Genomic DNA, 18411 nt, shown 5'->3' with positions numbered 1-18411 from the left:
CAAAGGCTGCCAGTTCTTCACATGATTTTCTCAAGTCTCTGTTCTCTGTTACACACCTTCTCCCTCTCATAACTCTTTGCCTCCTGCAGCTGCTGAAATTGCTCAGATCCTAAATCTAAATAAGGCAGAACTACTTGGGAAGATACCATGTGCAGTGGGAAACAGGGGTGAGGATGCAAGGCACTGGGGAGGGAAGGGGGCTGGCTTGTGATCTTGAGCCCCAGGGTAGCTGATGGTGAGAGATGGCTTATTGAGTTGGAGTGCATACAGAGCTTGAGTTTGTGGCTGGGAGGGAGGGGGCGGCGGCAGCAGCAGGAGGAGGAGGCTGGGACTGGGAGGAGAGAGAGCAGCATCTCTATCTTTCTCTCCAGAGTACGTTGCTAACAGCAAGGGGAAGTTCAGACTTCCCTAATATCCATTATCCCCTGCTCCCAACGTGGTCACAGAACAGGCAGAGCAACAAAGAAGGTCTCAGAGGTAAGGTCCCTTTCAACTTGCAAATCTGTACAGTCTGCTCAACAGAAGGGAAAGCAGCAGTAGCAGTGTAGGGGAGAGACTAACAGCATCTAGGAATAAAGGTGCAGGGGAGAGTAGCTAACAAGAGGAGTGAGGAAATGTGGGCAGCAGCAGTAAGCGGGGAGAGGGATTCGGGTCATAAATTAGCATCAGCTGGGAATATCCAGGATTGAGGAGCTTGTGTTCCAGTCCTCCAAACATGAGGAGGAGGAGAGATGGTGGGGACAGTTGCACGGTTAGGGCAAATGCTATGGCACCTGAAATACAAGGGACAAATCTGTAAAGCAGGAACCTGAGCTATTGTCAGCTTCTTTGTAGACAGGGGCTTGGATGAAGGGATTGGAAAGGAGAGCACCTATATATGGGAGAGCTTGTTCCCGTTTCCCTTATGGTCTGTCTTGTTTTTTGTTTTGCTTTTTTGTCTGGGTATAAGGCTAAGGTCCTGAGGCAGAGACCATCGCTTGTTTGGTGTTTGTACAGGACCTAGCACGTTGTGGACACTACTGGAAGCAAGTAATACTAATAATATAGGAGTTTGTACTTGAATGTCCTGAATCCTGTCAGACACTAGGGAGTTATAAGAGAGTCCAACATTGTTTTGTGTCTTATGAATAAGGTTATTTAGGGATTTTATTTCCATTTTCATAATGAAACATTGAAATCAGAATAAAAAAGTAGTGAGCCTGGAATCTTTGTGCCCCCTCCCCACTCCAAGGTTTTAGGGAAAGGTTGAAACCAACAAGTGGTCTAATTTTGTAACCCAGGAACGGGAGTAGAGTGATCAAATGCCCCGATTTTATAGGGACAGTCCCCATTTTTGGGTCTTTTTCTTATATAGGCTCCTATTACCCCCCACCCTCTGTCCCGATTTTTCACATTTGCTGTCTGGTCACCTTAAATGGGAGAAATGTGGCAATCAAGGTTAATGGATCAGGATTAGGTGGCATAACTGTAGTAGGTTGACTTAGATGCGAGTATAGGATGATGGAGTCATCACTTTCCCTTGTCTTGCAAAAACTTGAGAGGGTGAAACTGATTCTGATTTTGCTTACAGCAATGTAAATCCATTGATAACTGTGTAAGTATAAGTTTCAGACTTGCTGTTGCTTTGTTTCACTGTCAGATCTTCCTGTAATCTGTGAACACAGAGACCAGGAGAAGAGAGGAGACACATAATTCACAACAATGGAACTTTTCTTTCACCAGTTTTTATGACTGTATTAATCGTTATTTCAAGGCTCAAAGTTTTATTATCCCTTTAAAACAATACATATGTGGTTGACTTTGGGCTTGATCCTGCTTTATTGAAGTCAGTGGGAGTTTTGCCATTGATCTCACTTGGAGAACAAGATCAGGTCGTTTTTTTTTTTGTTTTTTTTTTAAAGATAATTTTGTTTTGTTTAAAGCCCTTTCTTGTTTTACGAACAACATTCTGCCTCTTTTCTGGTGTCCAAGCCCTTATTAAATCATTTTTTTGAGGTTTAAAGAAGGTGAACTGCTTTTCTAACAAAATTAAAATTGCCATATACAAAGTCGCTTTTAAGTTGATTGCCAGTTAACTACAGCTTGTATTTTTTTAGAAATTGAGTGTCCTGACTTTTGAAGGGTATAACTGTGATACATGCATTAAAAATGCCAAGATAACATTAAGGACATGTCTTAAACCCACAACCAGCATGTAAATTCTGTTTGAAGCTGAAACTCTGTTTTTACTTGGACTTAATGTGACATTAGTTAGACTGTAGTTAGCTGTGCAAACTGGCTTTGTGTGAACTGTGCTCCACAAAGATGATTTTATTGTTGTTGCAGCTCAGATGGACCTGATCCAAAGCTCCTGGAAGTCAGTGGAGGTCATTCCATTGACTTGGTGTGTTTTGGAGCAGGTCTGTGGTGTGAAATCAACCTCTGACGGGAGAGTCCATAAATACATAAGCAGAATAGAATGCATTAAGGATGGAATATCACTCATTTCTCTGAACTTCCTTGCTTGGTGGATTTCAGCCGAACACAATGTTACCATATGGGTTCATTTGTTTTGTTGTTGTTCAATTATAAATACCTGTATTCCATGTATTGCGTAAAGAATACATACACTTCTGAAGATTTTTTTCTTTTAACTTAAATCTATTGTCTATTTCTCTATTTAACGTCTCATTAAGGAATTTAATTTTTTAACATTATAGTTCACAATCTTTGAGATATTACAATGTTTCATAACAATAAATAATACTGACTTAGTATTATATGAATAGTGTAAAAATTATGAGAAAAGTCACCTCCTCTTATGAATTAGCCATTTTAAAAAACATTTTTGGTGCTGTTGGGTTTCTTTTCAAAATCAGAACATATTCCATGCTAGGGGCTAATGGCGTATAAAGTGGCATTAAAAAAAGTTTTCAATTATTAGTGCCAAAACACTTCCAAAAACTAGTAAGCTACATTTAATTTTTTTTTGTTTCCTGCATGCATGTTTGTGTATGCATACAATTTAAATATAACCATTTGAAATCTTGGATAGAAAAAACACTTGTAGAAAAAAAACTACTGGGATTTTGATATCCCATTTTAGTCTAGGATAAACTTATCACTGAGTGATGAACTCCCAAAGATGATGCTTTCTTATAAAAGAAATACTGAAAAATCCATAAATATTGTAGCGATAATGAGCATACTTATTTTTTTGGGGAAAACAAATTCTTTAATTTCTATTGTTCTAGTGTTCTAGTGAACACAAGTCTGAACAGTGAATGGTAAGTGATCTGTCACTCCTTTGTCACTTTAATACAAAATAAAGCATTTGCTTGTTTTTCAGTTGTGCTGTTTCCTGTGAATAATCAACACCATCAATATTCATAAAAAGCTTTAGCGTGTGTATATATATATGTATATAAAAAGAATCACAAATTTTACTCAAAATGAATATTCCTTGCTTTGTCTGTCTTAGATTGTGTTAGAGTGTTGCTAACTATTCAAAGCTTCTAGTACAAATATTTATTATGGAGTGTGGGCTTTTAAAATATGAAACTGGGATGGGAGATGCAATCCTTTGCAAAAGAAACTCAGATCTTTGTTATCCAAAAGTCAGATTTTGCAATGACTGCAGTTCCTATCTCATAACATCCAGAAAAGTTCTAAAAAACTTGTCTTTTTTTCTTTTTGTTTTGTGGAAACACTGTTCTTCTTCCATAAGCAAATACTGTCTTATTGTTTCCATGTTTGTGTTCACGTGCTGAATAAAGACAGTCAGCAATCTATTTAAGTAGTAATATTACCAATGACGTGTTTTTTCAAAAAATAATACAGGGGAATTGGCATTTGGACATGGAGTGTCTTACAGAATATGTAATATTTTAAAATATAAAACATGAATACTGGCAGAACTTTATACAGTGGCAATACTTTATCATCTTAAAACTGTACTAACAGTTGTAAAAGCAATCTATGGCAATGTTAGATGCTTTGTGTAATAATACAGTATGTGTAAATGAAGGAAAAATTATATTTGTAAACAATATTTGAACGCGTGTTCATAAAACAATGAATACAAGGGAGAATTGTCGTCAAAGAGACGTTTAAAGGTACCAAAGAGTAATTTGAATGTTTTCCTTAAGGAGTTCATCCTTGTATTAAAATTCACTTTTAAAAATGGCTACCTATAAAGTGGTAGATTTGGTTGTTGTTTTTTAAGCTACCCCTGTTGATTTTTAAAGCCCCTTAATAAGAAGATTCTGGTTCTAGGCCAATTCTCTCTCTTTCTCTGTTTTCATAAAGAGAGGGGAGCGAAATGTGTGGATTCTGGCTTTTGTGGGAGAAAAGGGAAGTATTAGCTCCACAATATTTCCCTCCTTTCCCCCATGCCCGCAGAACCTCAACGCTCCTAAAGTACTTTTGTCAATAAGAATAATAGGCCAGATTCTCCCATGACGTACATCATGTGCAGATTCAGTGTCATTTAAACAAGCCGTTAATTTACAGTCTAGTTTCTATTACACATGTTGCTGAACACACCATCATTTATGATTTATTGATATAGTGCCTGATTCAAGGAATATTTCCATGCACTTCAATGGGTTTAGAGAGCTGAATCTGACTCTGTCAACTGGCAATCTATTCTATTTAAAAATAAGTTAAAAGTATAATTTTTGTGATTTGGTGATCATTTTCCTGTTATTTTTAAATGTCTCTCCTCACCGTTGCTGTATGACACATCTGCACAAAATAAAGGTTAAACTGGCCATACACAAAGTGCTGTCATATGCACAAGTAAACAATATGGATAAAAATAGATTTAATCTTACATGTTACTTAAGTGTCTTAATCCTAATCATTTTAGGTGTTACTTATAATAACAGTAACTAAAACATTTTCATACGTGTGACTTTAAAATTAAGTTGCCTTTGTATTAGTGTTGTTTTTGTTTTCACTTGTAGAGACAATAGAACTGTTTATTGTGACTAAAAACAGTGATGTGGCTAATAAACTGCTGTGAGAAAGACATTTTAATTAAACGCTGGTCCAAAGCCCACTGACATCTTTCTATTGATGTCAGTGGGCTTTGGTTCAGGACACAAGTGTTTTGATATCACAGAGATAAGTGTTCTTGTAAAGACATTTGTAGACAGACAGATATAACATGAGGTGGGGTCAGTGCTCTGCCACCTCTGCAAAGCTACTCACTGCTCCCTCTCGAGGGGACAATGCAGCGAAAATTCTGCAAGTTCAAACATGCTAAACTCTGTCGAGACTCAGTTCTGGTCTTTGCTTTTTACAAAATAAACTCCACCACCACCACCAACAAAGGCATATATTGCTATTGCATGGCCTTTCACTGTTGAATCCCTCGTTCTGCTATATTCCCATTCTTTATCATCATTACTTGCGGCGTAAAAGCAGAACATGGTATTCTCCTTGGAGAGAATTGTGTCCCCAGATCTGTAAGCGGATCTCCCAGGGCCACCCAGAGGATTCAGGGGGCCTGGGGCAAAGCAATTTTGGGGGCCCCTTCCATAACAAAAGTTGCAATACTATAGAATGCTATATTCTCATGGGGCCCCTGCGGTACCCAGGGCCTGGGGCAAATTGCCCCATTTGCTCCTTCGCCTCTGGGCAGTCCTGAGATCTCCTGTTGTTCCATGGAGACTTGAATGGTGAGAGACTGAGTGAGAAAGTGACAGGCCCAGAAAGGATGTGTCATGGTCAGTGAAAATGGATTCAGAGGGACCATGTTTCCGGGAGGGAGTGTTATGGATGAGACACTGGGAGAGTATATGCAGTTAGGCTGGAACCGATTCAGGCGTATGGACAGAGCAGTCCAAGAGTTTCACTTGCTCAGCTTCATATGCATTCAGCTTCACTCATTGTAAATGAAAAGTGGTGGCAGTACATGAGTTGTGAGCTCTCTGAAGTGCAACAGCTGGCAGTGTGAGGCCATGGATTTGGTCTGAAGCCCCAGATTTTGCAGACACAAACCTAGTTCAGCAATGTGAGCTATACACACACCTGGCCATGCAGGAGGATGACGACTGCAGGAAAGTTAAAACTATTTTTTTATCTTTTGGGGGAACAAAGCAGAGAGGTCTGTACCACTCTAAAGCTCACCACTGCCTCAAGCCCCACAGCAGTCCTAGGACCAGTTGCTCTCCAAAACAGAACAAAACGGTGGAGCAGTTTTTACTAGATACCAGTCTGAAGGGGAGGGAGATACTCTTGTGTTACTGCTTATGCACACTGGCTGCTATGTCCAATTTTGGGGACTTGAGAGTCTCCCTAATTTGGAACAGGAGAAACTTATGAACCAGTAGACTCGGCAAGAGCCTACAGAGGTCCTCACAGAATGGAGAGACAGAACCATCCGGAGGCCATCCCCACAGGAAGGGAGGAGATTTCACAGAGAGACAGTTTGCTAGATTCAGGTGACAGAGAGACAGAGAGTGATTACTCCCAATGTGGTTGCCTGTTGAGAAGACCAAACTATCTCAAAGACAAGTTAAGTAAGAGGCTATGTCACTTGTAAAGACAAGCCTCCAACTTGACTATGTGCAAGCAGCTCTGGTTGAAGAGACATTGAGTGGACATCTGGTTGTCAATTATTTGTTTTTAATGTTTATATTAAAATGCTTGTAAAATTGGGAAGTTGTATCGTGATCAGTGGAACTGGAATCAGAAAGCCTATATTCCCTGGAGGGATTGTTGTTTGATGTGACACCAGAAAAGCAGGGAATGCAGGGTGTTAGGTTGGAAGTAACCCAGCCACATGGACAGAGCAGTGCACAGAGTTTAATAAAGTTTGTCTTATTCAACTTACCTGCATTCGGCTTCATTCGTGAATGAAAGAGGATACACGTAATGCCTCCTGTATCCAATATAGCTTACAAAGAGGGAACCTTTAAGAGGGAACCTCAGTGTAATTGGAGCCTTGTATGAGACCCCGATAGTGCAGCTCCTTCGAAGACAGGGACTAGGGTCATAGTTTTTGAAGCATGAGGCATAGCACCTATATGTCGATGTGGCCTTCCACTGCTCCCACAGCCTATTCTGCGGGGGCAAATCAGCCCCCACAGTGAACAACCACGATACAACTCAATGAGAAGAAATTTTATATGAGTCACCTCCTGAAGAAAGGGATAATCAGGGCCATTGTGACTACCATGATTGTAGCTGGAATCAGACTATAAGGTTTGGTGGGCTGGCTGCTTTGGTCTTTATCGTGCTCTCTTAAAATGATACCTAAGATACTGTTCCTGCAAACAAGCACATCAGTAACTGATCACATAACTGGCCTTATTGAGTTCAATGGGATTGTTGTATGGGTAAAGTTACTCATGTGTGTTAGTTTTTTCAGGATCAGGCCCTACGATTTTGATAGTTGGATGATATTTTTGCTGCTGGATTACTGGGGGAGGTAGGAGAACTTGCTGTGATTGATTAATACGGCTGACTATATGTTAGTGCGCTTCCTCCAGATGTTAGCTATTTAGTTTTGTTTATGAACAGGTTCTGTGTTTGATCTGAATCTAACGTTGGTTAAGTAGTTCTTGCCCAATTTTTTAAAAACTGTTAGAAATTTGACAGTTGTAAGTACAGTAATTTGTCTCAGTGTGTCATTTATAGAATCTCCAAGCAAAATTATCTCAAACAGAATTTCCACAAGCCAAGGACTTCATTCTACAAACCTTGCTCTTGTCTGCAATCTCTTTGAGCTAAATATGTTTGCTTGTGTGAGTAAAGGTTACTCACATCAATTAGGATTGCTGCATTGGGCTGTTTTATCTCAGTCCTACAAAGCTTTATGCATGTGCTTAATCTGTGTGCTGGACTTCAGTTGATTTACAGATAAACATATGCCTAAAACCACAATCTGGGCCCATATAAGTAACTTCATTTACAAGACAACTAGATACATCAAGCTAAAAGGAAAAAAACTTCCTAACTAATATTTTTTAATTTGTTGAAGCAAAATTTCATCTTAATATTATTTATAAATTTCCATTTTGTATACTTTATGATCCTGATCCTACAATCATTGTAGATCCAATTAATTTTGAGTAGTATCTTAATGCATATTCCCATTCCAGTCATGGGAGTGTTTTGTTTAGTAAAGTGTTACTTAGTGTGAGTATGGGTTTCGGAATCTGGCCCTTCTTGAATAAAGGTGGTAGGATTGGTCTTTTATGTTTCATTTTCCCTTTCAATCTGGTTATTTTTTATTCTTGCTCTCAGACATTGCTGCTAAGGCTTGTGTAGCCATTGAACTGTTTCTAATATTTTCCATTCTAATCAGTAGCTGTAAGTCCACATGACTATGCCAGCCAGTAGATAAAGTTGCAAAAACAACTCTGATGGGAAAATCAAAATCTAGTCTTTCCTTCTGGAGTGAAAGTTCATCTGTGATAAATCAGTACAAGGAATTTTGGCATAGTTTATCTTTAATGAATTAATTCAGTTAATCTCTAAGTATGACTAATAAGAGTGGTTTCCTTAAATTTAAGACGAATTGATTACCCTGACCTCCCACTGCCTATTTGTTCCTTATCCCAAGACTGTTGTAGGCTTCCATGTCAGTTTTAATATTCAAACTCTATCCTGATTTTTCTCCCATCTGTGGCCATAGGAATTAAGCTAAATTTAAGGATTGGGAAGGGTTAGAAAGCTACTCTGGGTAAAAATCTTGTTCCCTGTTTAGTTTCATTTGTTTGTTTGGAGAGGGAATTGGGAGGGAGTTATCTTCTTCATTATATCATGATTGGAAACATAGATTCTCAGCTTGTTTAAATTGTCATATTTCCATTTGAAGTCACTGGAACTGTGACAGTTTACACCAGCTGAGGAGCTGCTGCCCTCCCCCACCATGACAATACTAAACTCCTCCTTTGTTATTAAACCACCTTCTTTGATGCAGATATATTTTCACAATTTAAAAAATAGAATATTCTTTATGTTTAGCAAAGTGTACTAGTGTTAGTTCACTAGTATTAGCGGAGCGGAAGCATTAACAACTTTGAAATAAAATGTACATGGATGAACACACATAAGTCACATCTATGTCAGCATCTAAAGGGCAACAGAAATCACTTTATAAATATACATTATCCTAAATTAAAAATGAAACAACCAACTGGAGATCACTAGTGAAATGAAAATATTTTCATTTCATTAGTAAAATAACTTTTAAAGCACTTTATATACATTAGTGAAGTAAGTCCCATGAAACCCCTCTGAAGAAGTGTGTTAAGTACTGTCTGCATTTTGTATATTGGAACATAAGACTGGAAGGAATCTCCTCAGTCACTGAGTCTAGTGCCCTGCTTTTGCAAGCAGCCTGATTGGTAAACTGAGACCTTGTCTGCAGGAAAGTTTCCCTGCATAGGTTTTTTTCCTATTTTTACTCAATTATATAGGTATAACTAAACCAAAAGAGTGCATCCTCATGCTTTGTCTAAAACAGCTTAAGCTACTTACCTTCTGAATCATAGCATCCACACAGCACTGTGCTTTTTCAAAATAAACACACAGCATTCTGGGCAGATATCCCAAGGTGCAGTGTTCTGCCACTAGGCTCAATGCATTATGGCTTATGGTGCATTGTGGGACATGAACTGGAATTCTGTGATTTAGGGTCAAGCTCCCATGTTTCCTTCCACAATATCCCATAATTTGTCTGACTTTCGCTGTTCAGAATAATTTTCAAACTGTTTCAGTTTCAAACAAATTTTTAACAGCTGTCAGGCAGCATAGAGGAAGAACTACTGAGCACCAGGATCCTGGCCATTATTAATATGAATAGGGTGCTCTAGAGGCATTGGAATCAGGCAGGCAGGTGACTATGGAGGAGATGGAAATTCACCGTTGGGACACCACACAGATTCTGGTGTAGGAGAATGAAACCAGTTATTTCTGCATGACTGTTTCCTGGACCAGCTTGACTCAGTGGTGTGCCACATCTTGATGCAGCCAAACAGCTCCAACTGGTAGGACAGGATAATGATGCAGACCTGGGATGACCAGCATTGTCTGCAGAACTTCAAGATGTGGAAGGGCACTTTCTGAAAACCTGCAGAGAGCTCACCTGGAGCTGTAGCACTAGACCACTAACATGAGAGTCCCCCTCAATATGGAGAAGTGTGTGGCTATCACCCTCTGGAAGTTGTCCACCCTCAACTGCTGCCAGTCAGTAGCTAACCAGTTTGTAAAAGAATTGCCAGGGTTGTTGTCATGGAGGTGTGTGCTGCTATTGAGAGGGTGCTAATGCTCCGGGTCGTGAAACTTGACAATGAGCAGAAGGTTATTGATGGCTTTGAATACTTGGGGTTCCCAAATTGTACAGGGGCCATTGATGGGACCTGTGTGCCTATTATTTGTCCCCCCACCCTCCAGGGCATGGTGTACATCAACAAAAATGGGTATTTCTCCATGGTTATGCAAGACCTGGTTGATCACCATGGCAAATTTATTAATGTGGGGTGATAAGGAAAGGTCTGTGTGGCCAGGATCTTTAGAAACTCTCATTGCAGAAAACAGATGTAAAATTGAACTTTAACTCCCAAAACCACTATGAACATTAATGGTGGTTTCAACTGCTATTCTGGAAGATCCATCCTATCTGTGGATTTCCTGGCTTATAAAGCTTTGTTACAAGGCAGTTGGATAAGGGAAAAGAGCTATTTAAGTGTACCCTGAATAGCTGCAGAAGGAGTGTACATTTGGAAGATTGAAGGGAAGGTAGAGGTGTCTCATAACAAGTCTGGAGGCTTTTGAAGGATATCTGCCTTATGTTATGGCTGTTTGCTGTGTTTTGCACAGTGTTTGTGAGAGTAAGGGAGACAGCTTCACTGATGGATGGGAGGCAGAGGTGGAGACACCTTAATCCATATATCTTGAATTGATTTTATTAGGAAAGGATGGTATTAGGGAGAGCTGGACCTTAATGAGTGCAGCTGCAAATAATAAACTTTGATTTGACACATGAGACTGTGCAAATTTATAAACTAAAACAGTGCTGAAATAACCAAAGTACAGGCTGACCACGCTTTTGTGCAGACAATCACCAAAATGTGTATGTTGGATTGTAGCTGTTTTCTTCATCTGCCAACAAAATGACAGATGAAATTTAATGTTGATAAATGCAAAGTAATACCCATTGGAAAACATAATCCCAATTATACATACAAAATGATGGGGACTAAATTAGCTCTTACCACTCAAGAAAAAGATCTTGGAGTCATTATGGAGAGCTCTCTGAAAAGATCCAGTCAGTGTGCAGCGGCAGTCATATAAGTGAATAGAATGTTAGGAACCACTAGGAAAGGGATAGATAATAAGACAGAAAATACCATAATGCCATTATATAAATCCATTGTACACCCATACCTTCAATATTGCATGCAGTTCTGGTGACCCCACCTCAAAAAATATTTATCAGAATTGGAAAAGGTACAGTTAAGGCCAGCAGAAATGATTAAGGATATGGAACAGCTTCCCTATTAGGAGCGAATAAAAAGATTAGGACATTTCAGCTTGGAAAAGAGATGACTAAGAGGTGATAGAGGTCTATAAAATCATGGCTGGTGTGGAGAAGGTGATAAGGAAGTATTATTTATTCCTTCACATAGCACATGAGACAGGAGTCACCCAGTAAAATTAATAGATATCAAGTTTAAAACAAACTAAAGGAAGTACTTCTTCACGCAATGCACAGTCAACCTGTGGAACTCATTGCTGGGCAGGGGCAGCTCCAGGCCCCAGCACGCAAAGCATGTGCTTGGGGTGGCAAGCTGCGGGGGGTGCTCTGCCGGCGCCGCAAGGGTGGCAGGCAGGCTGCCCTTGGCGGCTTGCCTGCGGAGGGTCCGCTGGTCCACGGCTTCGGCGGACCTCCCCTAGGGCTGCCTGTGGAGGGTCCGCTGGTCCCGCGGCTTCGGCGGACTTCCCGCAGGCCTGCCTGCAGGAAGTCTGCCAAAGCCGCAGGACCAGCGGACCCTCCACAGGCAAGCCGTGGAAGGCAGCCTGCCTGCCGTGCTTGAGGCGGCAAAATTCCTAGAGCTGCCCCTGTTGCTGGGGGATGATGCAAAAACTAAAACTATAACATTATTCAAAAAAGAACTAGATAAGTTCATGGAGGATAGGTCCATCAATAGCTATCAGCCAAGATGTTCAGGGTTGCAACCCCAGGCTCTGGGTGTCCCTAGCATCTGATTGCCAGAAGCTGAGAATGGACAATGGGATGAATCACTTGATGATTGCTTGTTCTGTTCATTCCCTCTGAAGTACCTGGCATTGGCCATTGTCAGACGACAGGATACTGAGCTAGATGGGCCATTGGTCTCACCCAGTATGGCCATTCGTATCTTTGCCTTGGAGGGTGGAATGGCATGAGAACTCTGTTGCTTGCAATTGGGGAAGTGAAAGGGGTCTGTCCACATCCTGTGTTCTCAATAGGCTGCAGGGCAGGGTTAGGTTGGGGTGTTAAACATGAGCACAGTACAAGAATGTTCTGCAAATTTGTCTGCTTCAGCATCATGTCCAACATTTCTGCATCTCCCTTTCTCTGTCCAGTTGGTCTATACACTGTCATCACAGCTTCTTGGCATATTCCTTGTTATGCAACATGATTCTTTCCCTCTGTTCTTTTGTATTTTTTGCCCTCTGTTGGGAGCCATTCATGAGGTTAGCAAACCTCCCTTGACCTTTTTCCCAGCTCACCCCTCTGTGAATCATACCATGTGCTAGGAGAACAGAGGAATCAAAGAAGTAGTTACTTTACCAGTATTATAGCCATCATGGAATAATGCAACTATGTTCCTGTTGTATACCTCATAGATAACTTGCTTCAGCTGAGGAAAACAAAGCTTAACTAGCAGGAACAATCTTTCTGATTCTGGCCAGCATGGGCTTGCAAGCAACCTCAGTGATATTAGCCATAATTAAAAAACTTTGGACATTGGCCTATCCTTGAAAATCCTTCAGCTGGATGTTGAAGGTCTCTGAGCTGCTAAGCCTTCCGTTCTTCAGTCCCTAGCCTCCAAATATAACATGAATGTAATCTGATTTCAAGAGACACATACCAGCTCCCTTTCTGCCAGTTACCTTAACATCAAGGTTATGACCTTGTGAGTTACTCTGCATAGAAAACATGGCTTTTCTACTTGTTAGAGGAGATCTTGCTGACACAAAACCTCTGCCATCTAATTCAAATTTCTGTTATATTGCAAGGCCAAGTCTACACTACAAAGTTAAATCAACTTTATGTAAGTCGACATCAAGCTTCCAATTTAAGCAAGTCAATCTTGCACGTCCACACTTCGCTGGTTGTGTCGGCAGAATGCATCCTCACTATCAGCGCTTGCATCGATGCACAGAGCACTGCACTATGGGTAGCTATGGCACAGTGTACCTAGCCAAATGGAATTTTGGGTAGGGCTTGCAATGGCTTATGGGACCAAAACATTGGCGCGAGTGGTTATAGGAACATGGCATTAGCCTCCCATGATGCGCTTACCTTCCTGCTTCCCTCCCTGAAATCAACATCAAACAAACCAAGGCTTTTTTGCGCCTTTTTTCAAAAGCCTGGGTTAACCTCACGGATGCCATAGTACAATAAGCATGGTCTCCACTCAGCTGTTCATTCTTGTGAGCATCACAAACACCTTGTGCATTATCTACAGTATTTCTGCAGCCGAGACAGGAGCTGCCACGCAGAACAATGCAATGCCATGCAAGCAGCCCTGCTGCAAGCCATAGAGCGAAACAATTTGCAGTTGCTGGCATCAGTCATGCATTACCTGAACATGGTTGAGCGCCATTTCTGGTCCCAGGAAACAAACACTGCCTAGTGGGACGGGATTGTTATAGCACAAGCAGTGGCTGCAGAACTTTCGAATGCATAAGGCCACTTTCCAGGAACTGTGTGCAGAGCTTTCCTCAGCCCTGAACTTCTCTGACAGTGGAGAAATGAGTGGCAATAGCTCTGTGGAAGCTTGCAACACCAGACTGCTATTGGTCAGTGGGGCATCAGTTTGGAGTGGGTAAATCTACTATGGGATCTGTTGTGATCCAAGTTCACAGGGCTATTAATAGACTTCTGCCAAGAAGAGTAGTGACTCTGGACAATGTGTAGGACATAGGGATGGTTTTGCCGCAATAGGGTTCCCTAACTGTGGTGGGGCAATACACAGAATGCATATCTCTATCTTAGCACCAGAACACCTTGCCAAAGAGTCCAGAAACTGAAAGGGATACTTTTCAATGGTGTTGCAAGTGCTGGTGGATCACAGGGGCTGTTTCACCAACATCAAAGTGGAATGGTCAGGAAAACTGCATGATGTGTGCATCTTTAGGAACACAGGTCTATTCAATAATCTGCAAGCAGGGACTTTCTTTCCAGACCGCAAAATAACCATTGATGATGTTGATATGCCAATCGTGATCCTGGGAGATCCTACTCATGAAGCCATATACCAGCAGACTGGACAAGCAGTAAGGACCAGTTCAGTCATAGGCTGAGCAAGTGCAGAATGGTGGTGGAATGTGCCTTTGGACATTTAAAAGGTTGCTGGTGCTGTTTGCTTATTAGTTAGACCTCAGTGAAAGCAATATCCCCATTGTTATTGCTGCCTGCTGTGTGCTCCATAATATCTGTGAAACAAAGGAAGAAAAATTTCTGCCGGGGTGGGATGTTGAGGCAGATCACTTGGCAGCCAATTTTGAGCAACCAGATACCAGGATACTAAGAAGAGCACACTGAGGGGCTCTATGTCTCTGTGAGGCTTTGAAAACCAGTTTCAGCAATGAGCCAGAGTAATGTGACACTTATCTGTGTTGTTCCTTACCAAACTATCATCTCCATTACATTTCCTCTCCTGTAAACTCCACCTCCACCAACCACCATGTATGGAATGAATAAAGAGCCTTTTCTCCTCAGTACATTTTGTTTTATTATGCACACAAACACACACAGACAGCAAAGAAAAATAAGATAGCAGAGTGAGGGGAAGAACGAGGAAAGCTTGCTTACAGATGCACTGCAATAACAATCAAAGATCTGGGAATGGGCGTCTTCTGTTCTTTCTAACCTCCCCTAGTGTTGAGTGCAGGGGATACCGAACTCCCCCATCCCCAGCCTCATAGGACATTTGGGGAAGGAGGATTGAGAACTGGGCGATGATGGCAGCAAATTCACCCAGCTGCCTTTCTTGAAGCTCAGCCAGATGCCTCAACATGTCTGATTGCTCCTTCATAATCTGCAGTATTTCATCCTGTGCGGCATGCTCTTGTTCCCTGCATGCCAGGTTCTTGGACCGTGAAATCCTGCATGCTGTGAGCTCCGTCTTTTCAGTCTCAGAGACACATATTAACTCATTGAACATGTCCTCCAGAGTCTTCTTTTTCTGCCTTCTAATCTGTGAAAGTCTCTGTCCCGGTGTGGAGGATGCTCAGACGAAGTTTCAACTGAAAGGAATGCAAAGCACAAGGGTACATTGACAGTGCATACATTGTTTCTGGTGTAAACTTGATTTTTTTTTTTTTTTTTTATAAAACTCCTTAGTACACTTCACTGCAAGCCACAAGATAATCACAATTGCTGGCTTTTGCAAGAGTCGGTTTGCTGCTCCAGCCATGGTGAATATGGCCACGAGGCATAGGCGAGAGGTCGTGTGCTCCTGCTTTTGTGAAGACAGACTTGGGAGCACAGTTTGGCACCTGAGAAATGCTCTCTTTTCCCTAGCAAGCTGGATGGTGCTTAAGGACAGGCACTAGTGTAAAGCTCCCAACTAGTTTGTTTTTTCTCCAAGGTGGCACCAAGTTGTGGGGAAGGGAGACAAACAGGAAACCACCTCCCCTTTTTTTCAATGCTGGTTCTAATCACAGCAGCGGCACATTAGGGAAAGCGTGGCTGTGTGACACAGATTTCACCAAAGGGGGGCAGATTACTTGTTGAATTGTTTGCGGTTTAAGGGCTAGCATTGAAAATTTCCCCTGTTTCCCCTAGGTGACCCCATGCGATATCACTCTCTTGAGGGTAACAGAGGTGGCAAGGGAGTAGATGCTGCAAGCGTCTGGGTACAGACCTGGTCTTTATGTTGCAATGCTGTGTGCTGCAATGATGCCGGCACAGTTAATAGTGGACTGGCACGAGAAAGTGTCCTACTGTGGTAGAAGAAATAAGGCAGTCTTTCCCCGAAACCTTCTGCAAAGGAGTGCAGAGTATCTCCATGAAAGCTTCCTAGAGACCTCCATGGAGAATTCCTGGGCCATCCCTGTGGACATAAAGAGTCTTTTTTTGGCGGGGGAGCACCCTCTGCATAGATGGAGTGGCCACTGACACCCACTACATGTGTTTTGTTCAGTTTAAACATAAAAAATAACATGTGATCCCTACAGTTTACCTGGAAAATATACTCACCAGAGGTGCCTTCCCCGGCATCATGCTCAGCCGCCAACTGGTCCTGTGAAGAGATTAGCTCGAGGGTTAAAATCAGTTCTTGGCTGCTGGGGAGAATGGATGCTCCAGTTTCCCACCTCCCATTCTCGTCCTCCTTGTTAACAATATTGTCCTTGTTGTTGCCCAAGGTCATCTGGGAATCCTGGGTGGTATCTATGCTGTGTTTTGGGGTAGTGGTGGGGTCACCAACGAGAATTGCTTGCAGCTCTTAAAAGCAGCATGTCTCTGGGGCAGAACCAGAATGACTGTTCACCTCCCTTGTCTTCTGGTATACTTGCCAAAGCTCCTTTATTTTCACACGGAACTTCTGCCATGTCCCTGGTGTAGCCCTTCTCCCCCATTCCTGTGCAATCTTGGCATAGATGTCAGCATTTCTTCTGCTGGATCAGAGCTGTGCTTGCACAGACTCTTCTCCCCACACAGCAATAAGATCCACCACTTCCTGTGTACTCCATGCTGGAGTGTGTTTGCGGCCTTGAGTCTCCACGATCAGCTGTGGTGGCAAGTAGTCCACGCTAATCAAACGGGAAATGAAAATTCAAAAGTTTCCAGGGCTTTTACAGGGAACTGGCTGTTTCCTGTGTACCTGGCTCACATGCAGTGGAGTTGAAAGTGCTCTCCAAAGCGGTCACAGCTGAGCACCATGGGACATCTCCTGGAGGCCAATTCATTCGAATTACACAACACATTGTCTACACTATCCCCATGTTAACTCATGAATGTCTAATCAAGCGCTATGCCTCTCACAGAGATGGAATACAGAAGTCAACTTTACAGGTGACTTAGATCAGTGGAAGGGATTCAGTATTGTAGACACATACCTTTTCACATTGACTTAATGCAGCTTCTGTTGACCTAAGTTTGTAGAGTAGACCAGGCCTGAGTCAGTCATTTCAGTGTGGCAGATGTGTACAAACCCCCAACTAGCCCTGCCCTATCCTAAATATTCTTCCTAAGCTGCCACAACCTGCCATCTATGTTGGAGATTTTAATAGCTCCCACACCACCAGTGAATACAGAGAGCCAGAGTTGACCTTTTGAAATGGGTCTTACTCTATGATCTTTACCTCTTCCATGATCCAAAACAAAGGGGTACTTTTCATTCTGCCAGATGGAAGCAAGGTTTCTCTGCTGACTTCACATAGACCATCAGCAAGGGCAATCATCCACTTCAAGCTATAAATCATGTATTGGAAAACTTCCTTAATAGTCAACACTGTCTGATCTTTACCAAAGTTGGAGCAACCATAGCTATTGTGAGTATCAATAAAAATCGTCACTGGAACGATAAGAAAACAAATCGGCCCAGCTTTACACAATTCAAAGACCCCTGTATTACTTGTATCCTACACAGTATCTCCAAGTTTATACGCAGGTCACAAAAGCCATCCACAAAAGTGCCATGAAATCAATTCCAAGATGTTGTTATAAGATCTGCATTTCCTGGCCTAATGATCAATGTGCAGAACTCCTCAAGCAATTTGAAGGAAGTACATTGCCATGCATATTTTAAGACAACTTGAACAGAAGAGCAAGATGGGAGCAGGTCATCACGGAACTAAATACATCATGCTACCACAGAATTAAAAACATTAAGATCCAGCCAAAAAGCCTGGCACTAATCAGAAAACTTGGTGCTGCTCAGCCACTTTCAGCACAGCACCATCACCCAGTTTCTCCAAATAGCATTGCTACCCACCTGATAAATTTCACAAAGACAGATAAGGACAAAGAGTTTTTGAAGGAGAAGTGAAGAATAAAATGGTGTGTCGATACAAAGAGCGCATACCTGAAACTTAACAGGATCTCCAGCCTTTCACAACAGTTGAAATAAAAAGGGCAATTAAAACATTGAAAACAGGTAAAGCCTATGGGTTTGATAATCTCTCCCAAATTCCTGAAGAACCTGGGATAAACTAGCAGACAATGGCTAGCTAGAGCCATCAAGGAGAATAAAATAG

At 41.8% G+C, this 18411-nt stretch overlaps 1 protein-coding gene across 2 annotated transcripts in view; it reads left to right on the top strand.

Annotated features, from left to right (window-relative positions):
- Positions 1–403: 403 nt before the first annotated feature.
- GREB1 (growth regulating estrogen receptor binding 1) overlaps positions 404–18411 on the top strand; it is a 168383-nt gene continuing 150375 nt past the window's right edge. For both annotated transcript variants that reach the window (XM_032792329.2, XM_032792326.2), the window contains exon 1: positions 404–477. The gene's annotated coding sequence lies outside the window, so the exon portion shown is untranslated. The remainder of the gene's footprint in view (positions 478–18411) is intronic.

Source organism: Chelonoidis abingdonii, chromosome 3, assembly GCF_003597395.2.
Source record: "Chelonoidis abingdonii isolate Lonesome George chromosome 3, CheloAbing_2.0, whole genome shotgun sequence".
In the NCBI taxonomy this organism is placed as follows: Eukaryota; Metazoa; Chordata; order Testudines; family Testudinidae; genus Chelonoidis; species Chelonoidis abingdonii.
Note: the sequence above shows the minus strand (reverse complement) of the source record. Positions and strands in the feature narration are given on the sequence as shown.